The 16644-nt window shown below is 39.3% G+C and overlaps 1 pseudogene; it reads right to left on the bottom strand.

Moving 5' to 3' along the window:
* The window catches only part of LOC100736711 (ankyrin repeat domain-containing protein 26-like), a 30957-nt pseudogene that overhangs the window by 2541 nt on the left and 11772 nt on the right, over positions 1-16644 (bottom strand).

Consider the following 16644-nt stretch of genomic DNA (forward strand, 5'->3'; position numbering starts at 1 on the left):
GCAAAAATGTGTCACATTTTTACATGAGTTGAATTAGGGGACTTACCAGTGTAAGATGACTGTCTTTTCTGCCCAAAGCTCTTTTCCTAAATATGTACTTTGGAGACCTTTATGTTGATGTCTAGGTGAGGATGGCATTCAGATGAAGGAAGTAGTTTGAGGTCCAACGTTAATAAAGAGAACACACCTGCAGTTTGCTTTAAGCGTTTCCACTTAACAAAAACAAAGTGAAAAAAATTAGATACATGGTTTTCCTATCTGTAAATTGTTAACTGTAAAGATTTTTAACTAGAAGGAGTCCCTCCTGACCTGTAGTTTCCCAACTATGTTCCATAGAAAAGGAAGGTCCCCTTGGGGACACTGTAGGATTAAGGGACAGAGAAGCTTCAGCTTTGAGTCTCCTTCCCTCCTCTGACTAAGCAGCTCTATGCTTGTCTCTGTTTCATATAATACAGTTTCATGCAAATATATATATATTTTTTTAAGAAAAAGAAACGTTCTTTTCTTTGAAAAAAAATTAAGGTAGGAAAGTCATTGATTTACTCAGTCCCTAGTTTGACAAGAAGTAAGGAAGGCTCAGAGAGGCTGCAGCTTGAATAGGGTCACAAAGCCCAAAGGCCCTCTTACTCAATCTAGAGTTGAATGCCAGCTACTTCCTCAGATTAGGGAAAAACACACAGATTTTAAACTACAATTTAGAGAAAATAAATACGTACGACTGTCATGTAGCTCAATGATGTTTGTGGCACGAGACATGCAGTAGTAGCTTTCTGACAATTTAGTTACATTTTAAAGGCATGAACAAGAATAAATTATTACTGTAACTCCTATTATATGCAATCAATGTAATCAATTTAAAAAAGCCCACTTTTTTTTTTTTTTAAACCACAGGACAGGGAACTTGAGAAAATCTTTAATGGAAACAAGCTGGCTGAAACTGAGATTCTTACTTAAAACAATATTCATTTCCTCCAAGTAAAATTTGTTTTACCAAAGTGACTCAACAAAAGAATTCTCCCCCTTGGGAGTTATATATGGCAAAATTTAGAACACAAAACAGATTTCTTTTGACCACCTAGCATCCATCTCTCCACTCTCTCATCATTACCTGCTGTGTACAAAAGACAGAAGCTTAATCCCAATTGCAGTTTAAATCCAGACAGAAATTATAGGTGAGCTTCATTTCCTTGGCCTACAGTTACCAAGTGACAACACACCCCCCCTCTACCCTCCTTGAGAGAGGAGAGGAGATTTACCGAATGGGTGAATCTGGAAGAAGGAACTAAGGAGTGCTTGCTTCGTTCCAAGTCTCTTCTTTGAAAAGATGTGTCTGCCCAGAGCACCTTGAACTTGGGTCTCACACCTGCAGTAAGCAGCCTGCCCCTTGGACAGGCCTCCTCCCCTTAGGCCTGCGAGGGGTAGGGCCCAGTTGGGGATGAATATTCGGAGCCCACTGTGGCCGCACGTCTGGACTGCATCCTCCAATTCATCAGTATGTGCCAGTGAGGAAGCTACTTAGCTGGTCTCCACCTGCCTGCCTCCTTCCCACCTTCTGTCCTCCCAAGGAGAAGAGCAGTGTCATTTGCCACCTAGCCCACCAGGCTCCACCAAGGACAATGAGCAGACAACACTCAAATGTTTTCTTCTTCTCTGTCTGTATAATTCGTGCACACTGTTCAAAACAACCCATACTTCTTTTTCTTTTCACATCCACAACTGGGACATATGGAAGTTTCTGGGCTAGGGGTCAAATCAGAGCCGCAGCTGAGACCTATGCCACAGCTTCTGGGATCCATAGAATGCCCAACCCTATTTTAAAGCAGGGAGAAATTGAGAGAAATGTTTTAGAGAAATAGAGTGAAGCCATCCCAATACAAAGAACAACAAATACAAATATATGATCATTTGTGCAACCATAATGTATTACCATTAAGTGGTATTTGAGATCACAGGCTGGAAAATAACGGTGCATTCCCTTTTGGAGACCAGTTTGATAAAGACACACACACCACACACACGCACATACACACGCACTTCCAAAGTTCATATACTTTCAGTAATTATTGATGCTTTTAAGTTGAAATCTAGTATCATTCTTATTTTGAGTGTTACAAAAGTAAATGCACCCAGGAAAATGTAATAAAATCAAGCCCTTTAAACCACTTCATTATCCAACTGTAAAAAGGTTAATGTGTGAAGGAAATTACACTTGACAGTTTGTTAGCAGAAATACATGTGTTTTGCTACAGAGGAAAGTACTGAGGAAGATTTTGTTGATCAAGGCAACTGAAAAATGAAGCACAGAGGGAAAAACTGAATGAAAAAGAATGAGAAGAAGCTAAGGAATTACCCTTATCTTTCAAAAATAAAATGCCTGCTCACCAGTCCATGTGGACAAATTGAAGTGGGGACATGAGGGATCATACGAAGCACAGAGGTGAACTCTGCCTCTGCCTTCTGAGAAACTAGCTTAACTGCTGTGATCCTTTGATCAGAGATAAAACTCAGAGTGGAAGGCGCTGCCTTGGTGATGTCAACCACAGGCTTATTTTTTTAAAAGAAATGTAACTCAATATTCTGTTGCGACGTGACATTCATGTTAAAAGTTTTTAAGTCAGAAAGAGACAAATACTGTATGCTATCACTTACGTCTGGAATCAAATATATACGGCAGAAATGAATCTATCTACAGAAAAGAAACAAACTAATGGACATGGAGAGCAGCCTTGTGGTGGCCAAGGGGAAGGGGAGGGAGTGGGTGGATGGGGAGTGTGGGGTTAGTAGAAGCAAACTATTGCATTTGGGTGGATAAGCAATGAGGTCCTGCTCTACTTAATTTTTCAGCTCCTTGATCAAAATCCACCCCTTTCTATCATTTTAGACAGTATGTTAACATGTTGCCTAGCAGAAATAATTACATCCTAGAAGGCACCTTCTTTCTGTAAGTGTGACTAAGAATTTTGTAAACCATACTAGTATAAGAACTCTTTTAAGGCATCCTGTCTGTAGTGATTATGGAGACATGTCTTTGCATCTTGACGGAATATTTTTTAAAATCTCATTAAATCCAGCATGATTTGACAAAGCAAGACCCCACAAGGGAGCTATGTAAATCTTGGAATGACACCATTGTGTTTAAAACAAACTGGTTTTCAATTTACATAGAAATACTAAAAAATAAATACCTCTTTCCTCCAAAAAAAATTTAAGGAACTTTTTTCTCAGCAATTTTCTCTTGCATGGCTTTTGCCTTCTGCATTTACACCCTCTTTCATCGTCATCTGATAAAATGATGCATGTTCTGATTTTTGGGGTGACAACTAACAGGAACATTTTAAGTTTGCATCATGCTTAGCAACTGACAGAAGTGCCTGACATGCATTTTCTTTTTGGATCCTAGAGTCCAGGTTCAAGACTCTGAAGTACCTAGACCTAGTTTAGCTGCAGTGCTAAGAAACCTTAGCCTTGCTCCTCTATGATTTATTATGACATGAAGCCCGTGAGAAAACAGGTTGAAACGTCATTTTAAAAGGGCCTGTGCTACTTTTCTCTGCCTCAAGAAGCTCCAGAAAACACCCTCCAAACCATCAACCCATGTGCACTGATTAAAGTGGATACTTTAGTAGCAATGAAACACAATGCAAATAGTTGCAATTTAAAGTCTCCCCATCTTTGCCACCTTAGTCCCCATTCATACAAGTCTTGGCAAGATAGAGACATAAGTGAACTTCATTTAAAAAGGTTAAATATTTCCTGGAGTTCCCTTTGTGGCTCAGCAGTTAAGGAAACTGACTAGGATCCATGAGGATGCCGGTTTGATCCCTGGCCTTACTCAGTGGGTAAACGATCTGGCATTGTTGTGAGCTGTGGTGTAGGTCACAGACGTGGCTGGGTTCTGGTGTTGCTGTAGCTGTGGTGTAGGCTGACAGCTGGAGCTCTGATTCAACCCCTAGCTTGGGAACTTCCATATTGCCATGAGTGCAACCCTAAAAAGCAAAGCAAAACAAAACAAAACAAAAAAGGTTAAATATTTCCTTTACTTAACTACATATTTAGGAATGTTCTACAACTGGTCAGTAAGACATTTTAAAAAAACAAATAAAAATGCTGGAAGTAAAATAGCAACTAAGGAGGTACTCTCATGTAAGAACATGACAAAAGTTTTTTTTTTGTTTTTTTTTGTTTTAGTGCTGCACCCGTGGCATATGGAGGTTCCCAGGCTAGGGTCAAATCAGAGCTGTAGCCGCTGGCCTGCACCACAGCTCATGGCAATGCCAGATCCTTAACCACTGAGCGAGCCCAGGGATCAAACCTGCATCTTCATGGATACTAGTTGGGTTCGTTAACTGCTGAGCCACCATGGGAACTCCCATGACAAAAGTTTTAAAACACAGAAATGATGGAGTTCCTGCTTTGGTGCAATGGGAAGGGTGGCATCTCGGTGACACCAGAACACAGGTTCAATCCCCAGACCCCACAGTAGGTTAAAGGATCCACATTGCCGGAGCTATGGCATAGGTCCCAACTGTGGCTCAGATCTGATTCCCAGTCCAGAAACTTCATATGCTGCAAGTAGGCCAAAAAAAAAAAAAAAAAAAAAAAAGAAAAAAAAAACCCAAAACAGACATGAATCTTTTATTTTATTATTATGCCTGCACCAAGTGGCACATGGAAGTTTTCAGTGTACGGCTTGAATAGGAGCTGAAGCTGAGGCCTATACCGCAGCCATTGGCAACACCAGATCAGGTCACATCTGTGACCTGCCCCACAGCTTGGGGCAATGCCTGATCCTGAACCTAATGAGCAAGGCCAGGGATAGAACCTGCATCTCACGGACACTGTGTCGGGTTCTTAACCCACTGAGTCACAATGGGAACTAAATCTTTAGTGTTACAAGTTTATTTGACCCATAAAAGGGTTTTATCTTAGCTTCCTTTAAGAAAAAAACATCCACATGTGGTTAAGGGTTTGGATGCCAATCATTTGCTTATTCTTAGGGGTAGAAAAATTGGGGTGCAGCAAAACTTGAAGATTATTATGAACTATGGCCAAACTGAAATCAATTAGAAAGTATGCCAGACATCTGAGAGTATATTTTTTGGTTGTCAGGCAATAAAATCTAGTTTCTAAAATAGAATTTAAGGAGTTCCTGTTGTGGCTCAGGGGTAATGAACGAGAATGGGGGTTCAATCCCTGGCCTCCCTCAGTGGGTCAAGGATCTAGCATTGCTAGAAGCTGTGATGTAGGTCACAGATGCAGCTCAGATCCTGCATTGCTGTCGCTGTGGTGTAGGCCAACATCCGCGGTTCGGATTGGACCTCTAGCCTGGGAACTTCCATATGCTGCACATGCAGCCCTAAAAAGCAAAAAAAACCCAAAACAAACCAAGACAAAAGAAACAAACAAACAAAACCCAAGAATTTAAATGCAGCTTTTCAAGACTTTTAAAATCTGTCAATTAATTACATTTATTGAATAAAGTTAATGATAGGTGTCTCTTAAAAATGAGAAATCCAGGGACTTAAAAAATTACAAAATTTGTCTTCTTTCTTTATTAGCACAAATAATTCTAGCTTTTACCTCGTGTGCATAATTCAAGTGAACAACTCAGAATTTCACCAATTAAAAGCACCAGATGTATCAGAAATCTGAAACCCAAGGAAGAAAGGATAATCTAACTAACCTTGGTCAAGTAAGTCTCCCATGCTGGTATTTGCAGGGCGTGAATGTGAGGTAAAAAACACTCCGTTTTCTCTGGGAGTAAGATTTCTACTGAACACTAAACTGTAGGAGCAGTTCTGAGTAATTATGCAGTAATTATGCCACACGGGAAGTCCTGAACATACAATGATTGTGGAGATTTGCAGCATCAGGCAACTCCAGGACTGGCCTTGACAGTAAGAGTGTTGAGCAAAGATCTGTCCTGCTCTTTCTCCACCAGAAATCTGGTACAGATCTCAGCCAGCCCCTCAGTATTCCTGTGAAGATTGCAAAAAGCAAATTACATGCATTTCATTTTTCCCTCAATGATTCCTAAATGATTTGCATGATTAAGTTGTCACCATAAGAGTAAATGGAATGTCCCATTGAACTGTGTTTTAACACTGAAAATGTTTCAGAGCAGAAGTACTCGTGTGTCTGAGAGATTATTATTATTATTATTTTTTTTTTGCTGCACCTGTGGTACATGCAAGTCTCCTGGCCAGGAACCAGCGCCACAGTCGGAGCCAGACCTGCAGTGACAGTGCAGGATCTTTAACGTGCTGTGACACAAAAGAACTCCCGTGTGTAAGGGATTCTCAATGAGCAATTCAAAGTCAGGAGAGGAGAGAAATGATGTCAGTGATGGAGGGGGTTAGTAGGTGACACCTGCTGCCTTTTGGAATGCCAGCACTTAGACATATTTTAAGGAAACCAATAAAGGGATAAAAAATAAACCATCCCTCAAAGACCTTTTCAAGTGTTGGCTTTTATCACCTTGTACACACCTTTCACTCATTACCTTGGAGAAGTCAAGCATGTGGCCCTGAGGAATAATTCAGATCAACAGCCTCAAGGGAAGGATGAGAGCGTCCACTTGGTGATCAAGAAGAACGGAAACAGCTGCAGAGGCGGCTACACGTATCCCCCACTTTTCAAAAGTCTACTTGATGTTACTTTGCTTTTGTGAAAGGCCCACATCAGCATGTTTTTGATAACTGAAAAAAATCTGAAGAGAATTTCTGCTGTTATGAAAGAGGCAAAAACCAAAGCAGAGGTCAGTGTGCATTTTGCAGAGTCATCTCAGAGGCAACGCACTCCAAGCAGGGAGAGTCGCCCCACCAAGCTCCTCCCCCACATTATCCTGCTCCATCATCAGTGACCAGACATTCAGCATCTCAGCATCCAGCCCCCAAGGTTTGAACTGTGTCAGGAGCATCCGTGCTTTATGTATGCATATTTATTTTATGCACCCGCTAGCAAGATATGTCCTCAGGTTCTGCTTCTTTGCTTTATGACCCTTGGGCTTTAGGGCAGGTTTCATAGGAATGCTCTGCTTTTGGATAGTGGGAAACCTGTAGCTTAGAACATTATTATTTTTTATATAATGATTTTTTTTCCCCATTATAGCAGGTTTACAGTTTTCTGTCAATTTTCTACTGTCCAGCATGGTGACCCAGTTACGCATACATGTACACATTCTTTTTTCTCACATTATCCTGCTCCATCATAAGTGACCAGACATAGTTCCCAGTGCTACCCAGCAGGATCTCATTGCTAATCCATTCCAAAGGCAACAGTACATTATTTACCAAAGTACTGGAGGGGGGATCTGCCCTTTCTGTCTTCCACACACCCCCCTTGGCAGGGCACTGTACTACTTTTAGCCACCATGTGAAGTATACTGCCCTTCGCCCCATGTTAATTTTCCCCTATTTCACAAGCAAGCTTTTCTATAGATTAGAAACATTTAAAACAGCAGAAATTGCCCCAGGGCGCCCCCTAGGGATGACACCAAACATCAGAATGAAGATAGTAAATTACCAAAAGCCAAATTGTGGCCCTTCTGGTTTAAGTTGTCACCTTCCAAAAAATAAACGCATTGATTATTTATTGATTATTTATGGTAATTCAAACAAGAAATTCTATAATACTATCATTGTCTAAATGACAAAGCTTCAAAAACACTTGGATTCTCTGTGTTTTAACTTACTTGTTCATTATATTTTCCAATCACTTTCTAAAATTTTGTTCTTCTAGGTAGAGTCACTTATATGTTTCCAATCCTGATTTATTAGAATATTAGTGAAAACTTTTTGCTTTGGAGAGTTCAGATTCCAGATCTCTCATTTTGAGTTCCATCTGACTTCTCATTGAAACATACTTACTCTCCCAAAACTGGACCATTTTTTCTTGAGATGCTGCCTGTGCCTAAAGCAAATTAAAAGGATACATTTTTAAAATAATTATAATCTGAATAAATCTAGTATATTTGTTCCCTTTAGTCAATGATTCAAAGAGCAACTCTAAATGTGTGTGTGGAGTGGGGGGGAAGCTGAACTTTAACGTCTCATCAGTGTCGAGTGAATTAAATCAGAATCATAAAGTTGAATCAACCCTCATATTATTGGTCATGTAATCTAAGATAAAGAGTCATAGTTTCCATTTAAAATTTTAAAAATTGAAATACAACTTCATTTAATTTATAATTCCGTACAAGTTAAGAGTAATCCAAGAGTCTGATATAATTTTAAAATCACAGTATTTTCCTTTTCCTCCTAATAGTCTTGTTTGATACCAATTGGTGTGATTCTCATTCCAATCGAAAAGATCAACTTAGTGATAATAATGATGGAAACTGAAATATTTTAAGGGAGAAACAAATGCTACCTTCCTTTCAGAAATCTATCAGACAAACTATTTTAAGTAGATGAAACATATAACATGAATCCATCCAAGATGTAATTCAGAGTAAAGTGAATTCAAGCACATTACAGGTCCATAAATTAACCTGAAGAATTTAAGTTGAATTTTAATTTTTTCTACTATCTCCTGTCTTGCATTTTCTTCCCTCTCCCATTGACAGGGCTCTACTTGACTGCATCCTACCTTATTCATTTCTATGTGGTGTTTTAGGTTTGCTACTTCCTGTTCCAACTTCTCTTAATGCATCTCTAGTTCTTCACATCCCCTTTGCATTCCTTTCATAGACAGTAATTTCTGTTGAAGAACTTGTGTTTTGGAATCCAGATATAGACACTCTGAAGAGGCAGATTCCAGCTGTGCTGCCAGATCATCAATCTGCAAGAGTAAAATGATCCAGTTGAAGGAGGGAAGTAGACTCACCACAGCCTAATTCAAAACCAGTATCACATTCTGAAATAAATTCAGTTACAGTAAAATTATATCTGTATTGCCAAATGTAGAACCTCTGATAAGTCAGAAAATCAAGATAAGAGTTCAAACCACCAAGAGTCACAAAAATAAATTATTAACTGTCATTGTCTTTTTTATACAACATTTACACTTGATTTTACACTTTGTCACAGTTATTTCACATCTTTTCTCCATAAAATGACTATAAGTCATCTCGTAGAGAAAATCTCTTAATACTTCCCCCTCATTTTTTTTTTTTTTGTCTTTTGAGGGTCACACCCAAGGCACATGGAGATTCCTAGGCTAGGGGTCCAATCAGAGCTGTAGCCACTGGCCTACTACAGAGCCACAGCAATGCGGGTTCCAAGGCAGGTCTGCGACCTACACCATAGCTCACGGCAACTCCCGATCCTTAACCCACTGAGCAAGGCCAGGGTTCAAACCCATGTCCTCATGGATGCCAGTTGGTTCATTAATTGCTGCGCCATGATGGGAACTCCACTTTCCCCCTCATCTTGACTCTCCATGATTTTTAAAGAAGTTTTAGGAATATCATACTGAATTCTTTAGGGCTGAGTTAATAAATGCCTCCCAAAATAAGACTTTGAAAAGAAGACTTAATTAATGAACCTTGTTAATATGCATTCTAAGGCCATAAGCCTTTTGCTGAACTACAAATAGTTTATGCTAATTCGAATTTCATTCCAAGGAGAAATGATTCACTGGGTTACGGAGAAATCACATCTCCCAGTGGACAAGTTTACTGAGATGACCCACGCAGTTTCCTGAACCAGACAATGCCTCAATTTTTCTCATTCTTTGTTACTTTCTAGAAAATAAGAGAACATACTAAACCCAAACAAAGCAAAACCTCCCTGGAATTTCGGAAACACTGAGCTGGGAAGCGGTGCTCTCCTTCTGATGCAATGATGACTTGGTAAGACAAGGTGAGTGGATGTGGTGGTTTAAAAACATGTCTACAAATGCTTGGACAAGTACTTCTCTCATGAAAGTCACTCTTCTTTGACATGTGCTGGCCTCTGTAACTGGTGTATGGTGGATAGAATATGGGGGAACTGCTATGTGATTTCTAAGGGTAAACAGCATCTGACCCTCACTCTGGAGGGAAGCTCACTTTTACAACCAGCCTCCTGGTTGCGAATAAGCCCAGGACACACAGGGAATCTTTGTTCATGGCTGAGTCCCAGCTGACCACCTCAGCCACCATGCCAACCCAAAGCCACCTCCAACTGCCAGGCATGTGCAGGAATAAGTTTTTACATGACTGTGGTCCCTGCCTTCAAGTGGAGAAGAAATGAGCTTGTCTCCCTGAGCCCTGCCTAAATGTAGATTTGTGAACAGAGTAAATGCTGTTTTGAACTGCTAGGTTTTGAGGTGATTTATTTTACAATTTATTAGCAATAAATAACCAGCACAGATAATGGTATTAACAATGGGGTGCCAGAGTTCCTGTTGTGGCACAGCTGAAATGAATCTGACTAGTAACCATGAGGATGTGTGTTTGATCCCTGGCCTCACTTAATGGTTCAGGGATCCCGTATTGCTGTGAGCTATGGTGTAGGTCACAGATGCAGCTGGGATCCTGTGTTGCTGTGGCTGTGGTGTAGGCGGGTAGCTGCAGCTCTGATTTGACCCCTAGCCTGGGAACTTTCCTATGCTGTAGGTGCAGCCCTAAAAAGCAAACAAACCAACATACAAAACAAACAAAAAACCAAAAAGGTGGCATTGCCATTGAAAAAGTAATTAAAACATGTGGGAATACATTTGAACCTGGAGGTAGGTGAACCTGAGTGGCTATAGAGAAGAACAAGAATAAAAACCCAAGGGCTTTGTGAGACTGTTAAGGGAAGCCTGATGGCCTTTGAACAGGCCGACAGTGACAGCTTCTAGACAAGGAAAGATGATGACATGAAACCCAAAGGAAAGGGGACTCATGCTATTCGATAGCTGAAAGTAAAATTGATGAGAGGGATAAGCTAATAAAAAAGATTATTAAATATAAAGAAACCAGTATGGTCAAATATCTGTATCCCATTTACAGCACCTCCACATTCCACCTGTCTAATATCACTAAAATAGAGAAATGGCTTCTGGCTAACATCACATGTAGGGCACTGCCAGGAAAACATGGTCTAAAGATGAAGCCATGTCTGTAAAACACTCTTGTTAAGACCTTGGAAAGATTTAAGGTCTGCCTCTAATTCTTTTAAGGATCTTAAAGCATAAGAATTTTGAAGGTATCATCCCATGACAGCTTCGCAGGAAGCCCAAGGTGAACAGCTTATCTCTAAAAGCTTCTCCTGAGGGAAGCTTTTCCAATGGAACAAACCCCAATAAAACTCACAGGAAACTCCAGGTTTTTAAGAGAACTGTGGAAGCAAACACACTGCTACAACAATTGGGCTAAAAGAGATTAAGACAGTACAAAATGAGAAGAGGTCTTAAAATGGTTTTCCTTAGAAGTTCTGCAAGGAGGAAGCTGCCTGAGAAAACTACTCAGTGACAAACACAGGCCACTGCTTATGAACAAGACAGAACAAAGAGCTCAGAGGGTAGAGCACAGGAGAACTTCTCCCATGGTTAGGACTAAATCCTAATCAAAGAGCAGGCATCAGGCTGTATTTCAAAACTGCTATGGGCCACAGTGCCTCTCGTTTTCCATTTCTGAATGGACTGTTGTGTGTGGGAGGTAGAGAACTTGACTCTTTAGTTCACAAGTCTCAGTAGACATAGGGCTTTACTTAAAGGGATAAACTCTAGATACCACACCCAGGTACTTCTTTCCTATCTGTACCTGATGAAGATGGTACAGTCTGGGACTTGAGCCTACACCTGACACCTAACAATTGAGACTTGTGGGAGAACTGGGTAGGGATAAAGGTATTTTTCATGTGGATGGAATATAAAAAATTGTGGCCAGTGAGTAGACAATGCTGGTTTTTCAATGTAAACATAAGTTTAAAAAAATTCATCCCATAAAAGAGGTAGGACATGGGGTAACCTTAAGTGACTTGTTCCTAATGAGCAGAATATGGTGAAAGTGATACTGTGTGAACTGCAAGGCTAGGTTAGAAAAGACAACACAGCTTCTGCCTGGCCCTTAACTTCGGAAGCCAGAACCCTGTTGTGAGGAAGCTCAGGGCCACAAAGATAGCTCAGGTGTTCAGGGCAGGTGTGTCACCTGCCTGCCCCAACTAAAGTTCCAGACAACAGCCAACACCAACAATCAGACATGTGAGTGAACAGACGTTCAAGTGATTCTAGCCCCAGCCTTTGAGCTGCCCCAGCTGAAGCTGAGGGGTACAGAGGCCAGCAGTCCTGGCCACATTCTTCCAAGCATAGACTGTGACCACAACACACATTGTTTAAGCCACTAAACTTTGGGGAATTTGTTAAGCAAAAACAGATAAACAAGAAATTGGATGAAAAAAGAGATAATAAGAAACAAAACCACAGTAGAAACGGGTCTCCTATAAACTGGAATCTAAGAAAGGCTGAGAGAATTTCTTTTTTTTTTAAATTATCTTTTTAGGGCCACAACCAAGGCATTTGGAGGTTCCCAAGCTAAGAGTTGAATCAGAGCTACAGCTGCCAGCCTACACCACAGCCACAGCAACTCGGGATCCGAGCCACATCTGTGACCTATGCCACAGCTCACGGCAACACCTGATCCTTAACCCACTGAGCGCAGCCAGGGATCAAACCCACATCCTCATGGATCTTAGTCGGATTTGTTACCACTACGATAGGAACTCCCAAGATTAATTTCTTAATGACAAAAAAACACTGAAGAGAAGAAGCAGATAAATTAGAAGAAACACCTAAGAACTACTGAGGAGGAAGTTTTTTTAGGGTTCCCTTCAATTCCAATTTCTCAAAAATAGGTACGTTTGCCACCTTAAAATTTCCCCTCAAGTTTGAGGATAAGGAAGCCTGGTAAGCAAGGAGACGTATGATTTGTGGTACAGTCCAATAGTCCGTTTAATAACCAAAATCAGACTTTTTACTTCATTTCAATTAATGGAAATTTCTAGATTTAGTCAGCTTTTAGTATTTATTAATCTAGCACCCAATCTTCATTTTCCTTTCCTCAGAGAGGAAATAAGACCCTATGGAATCAATTTATTTTCTCAGTAGTAAAACAAATGTGGTGACCCTTGGCAGTCCTTAAGTTAAATACAGTCCTCCCTTTACTTTACTAAAAGCTTGTCCTATGGGGAGGAAAGACTGTCCCATCTTATATTGTAACACAATGCTTCTCCATATGGCCCAATCTGTATTTCAAACTTTGAAATTTTGAAATAGAAATTACTAATGTATAATTTGTCTCTGATAATTTGAATATTACCTGATTTTTTTTTTTTTTTTTTTTTTTGCTCCATCTGTGACATGTGGAAGTTCCTGAGCCTTGGATTGAACTTGTACCCAGCAGTGACCTGGGCTGCTGCAGTGACAATGCCAGACACTAAATATGCTGTGCCACAATGGAATTCTGAATATTATCTGGTTATTAACAGCTATACTCTTGAAAACTGTTCTTTGGATGGTATGAAATATTTCTTCCATTTATTATATATTAAGCTATAAAGTACAGCTATGCATCTCTTTCTCTTTAAGTAAAAGGAGGTGGCTACAAAGAACTGTGGATTCTGAGAGCAGGATCTATGCCGAGAACAAGATCAGCACCAGTGTTGTACACAAGAACCAAGTCAAATGAGGATTTAATTGTGAATTGCAAGATGATGGATTGGCGAGACCTCCAAAGAGGAAGGCTATAGCCAAGAGTTAATCTCCTCCTCCTAGATGGGGAAATTTATGGATGAGCCTATGAATTATAATGAGTTAAACATAATGGAGTACATAGTAGATGGAGGCAGCAGATCCTGTGACCAAGATTTGATGGAAACTGGAGAGTGGGAAGCACTGGGTGAGAGACTAAATGTTTGAATGGAGGGGAAAAAAGAAGTGGACTTTATCTTTGTAAGCCTACATCACATCATGGAGTCAGCAAGGCATAAGGTGGCTACAGTCTTTTAGAAGCAGAAATCTGCATAGCGGTAGTTAAAACCATTCCACTACATTGCTTTTGTATCATTACATAAAAGAGCTGGTAACATGCAGGATGACTGGGAAAGAGTTCTCATAAAATCTGACCTAGGACTGGCACAGGATAGACATACAGATCAATGCATTACCAGTGAGGGTCTAAAAAGAAACCCTCACATTTACAGTCAGTGGACTGGCAAATATTTTAATTTTAACTGATGGTACTGGGACAACTGGATATCCACACACAAAAGAATAAAACAAAAACTTTACGTCATACCAATGAAAAAATTAACTCAAAATGCAAGAGCTATATAACTACAAAATTCTTTAGAAGAAAACATGTGTGCTATCTTCATGACTGGATTTGACAATTCTTTCTTAGATATGACACCAAAAGATAAAAATCTATTAACTAAACTTGAAAACTTCTGTGCTTCAAATGACACCATCAATAATGGGAAATGGCAAGGTCTTGAATGGGAGAAAACACTGGAAAATCCTGTATCTGGGAAAAGAAAAATCAGTATCTAGGATACAAAAAGAACTCTTGCAACTCAACAGTAAGAGGCAAATCCAATTTAAAAATGGACAAAAACTTGAATAGACAGTTCTTCAAAGAAGATACACAACTGGATCATAAGCACATGAACAGAGCCTCTTCAGAAAAATGCAAATCAAAACCACAATGAGATGCCATTTCACACCTACTAGGGTGGCTATAATCCAAACAAAAGGGAATGGTAGGTGTTGACAGGCATGTATAGAAATGGCAACGCTGGCACACTTTGGATAAAGATGTAAAATGATGCAGCAACTCTAGAGAACAGTATGGTGGTTCCTCATAAGGCTAAACAGAGCTACCACGTGATGCGGCAATTCCAATCATAAGTGTATTTCCATACGAAATGAAAACATGTGTTCACACAAAAACTGGACATAAATGTTCACAGCGGCATTATTAACAAGAGTCCCAAAGTGAAACCATCCAAAGGTCTATCAACCGATGAATGAATAAATAAATGCGGTATGTCCGTAAAATGGGAATAATATTCACCAATAAAAAGAAATGGAGAACCAATGCCTACTACAAAATAGATGCACCTTGAAAATATGCTACATGAAAAAAGACAGTCACTTTAAAAGACTGCACATTGAATAGTTTTATTGATAGGAAATGTTCAGAAAAGGCAAATCCCATTTTAGAGACCAGGAGGAGAGTTGTGGTTCCATAGGACTGTGTAGAGTGGAGAAGGGGAAACTGGCACAGAGTACTGGCTAAAAGGTGTAGGGTTTCTTTTTAGGGTGATGAAAATGTTCCAAAATTGATTGTGGTGATAACTGTATAACTTTGAATATACTAAATGTCACTCAGCTGTAGAATTTAAAGGAATACTTTGAATATACCAAAAGTCACTCAACTGTATGATTTAAAGGAATATTTTATATGTCAATAAGGCTGTCACCAAAAAACAGCTGATGCTTTGGGTTCTGTAATGGTGTGCTGCTTGCCTTCAAATCACTGGCCAGGGTTTGAGACATAAGAGAGTCAACAGTGTGCCTTTTTGAAGAGGAAAAATCTAGCTTTTTTATTCATATTTAATCCATAAAATGAATAGGAAAAGCAATCACTCACTGCTCAAACATTGAGTGATTTATATTTATCCACATTAAGTGATTTTGGGGTCCAAAACTGATTAAAATTTATCTTATGTATTAGCATATTCATCTGAATATTCATTTCAGTTTGATTGGTTTTCAAACCACCATGGAAACTAAGCTCTCCATTTCCATATTCATTTAACTTCCTTCTCGTCTTTTCTAAGAGTTTCTTAAATCTGTAGAAATGTACAGAATAAGTCAAGTTCTTTAAGAGTAAATATTTAATACTTACTTAAACAGATATATATTCTACTATATAACATAAACAAACCTGTAAACTACAATCCTTTCTCATTTGTTCTAATCTAATATTGTTTGAAAGCATAATAACTAAATTATAATTTCAGATAAATAATATGAAGAATTTGATAAACATATGATAGGTAAAGTGTTAGTATATGTACATTATATATTACATTTTTATAGAGTTCTTATAAATAAGTTATTTTTAATATCCATTTTTAGCATGTTAACATGAAAGATTAACTTATTATCTTATTATTAAATGTTGGCAATGAACCAGAGATCAGTACCCAAGGTGAAGATCTACGAATGTTTTGAAAAGATAAAACATCCCATTTTTGCAGTCACCAATCACAGCCTATAAAAAGAAAATAAAGTACACTCAAAAAACATCAAGGCATTTACTCAAAATAGAAAAAAGAAACAAGAGAGAAAAATCTTTGGAGTCTGCATTGAGGGGAAGAGCTTTAGAAGAAAGGAAATCAGCAGAGAGAGAATGCCTCACAGTCTCCTCAAGACTGTTGTAAGAGATCTAGAAATGTTTGCTTGTGCAATGTTAACAAAATGCACAGCAACACAGAGAGAGTTAATGAGAGAATAATATTGATGAGAAGTGGGGAACAACCCTAAGTAGAATCAACCCTTGGAATCCACAGAGTTTTGGTTCCAAGACCCCTGCATACTCTGTGGATAACTGAAACCCCCAGTGCTCAAGTCCTTTCTATAAAACAGTATGGTATCTGCATGTACCCTGCACATCCTCTCATATACACATTCAATCTTCTCTAGATCACTTCTAACACCGAATACAAGGTA

Source organism: Sus scrofa, chromosome 7, assembly GCF_054392235.1.
Source record: "Sus scrofa isolate SSC_HxYL_T2T_F1_AM1 chromosome 7, Sscrofa_HxYL_maternal_Yorkshire_Landrace_v2.0, whole genome shotgun sequence".
Classification (NCBI taxonomy): Eukaryota; Metazoa; Chordata; class Mammalia; order Artiodactyla; family Suidae; genus Sus; species Sus scrofa.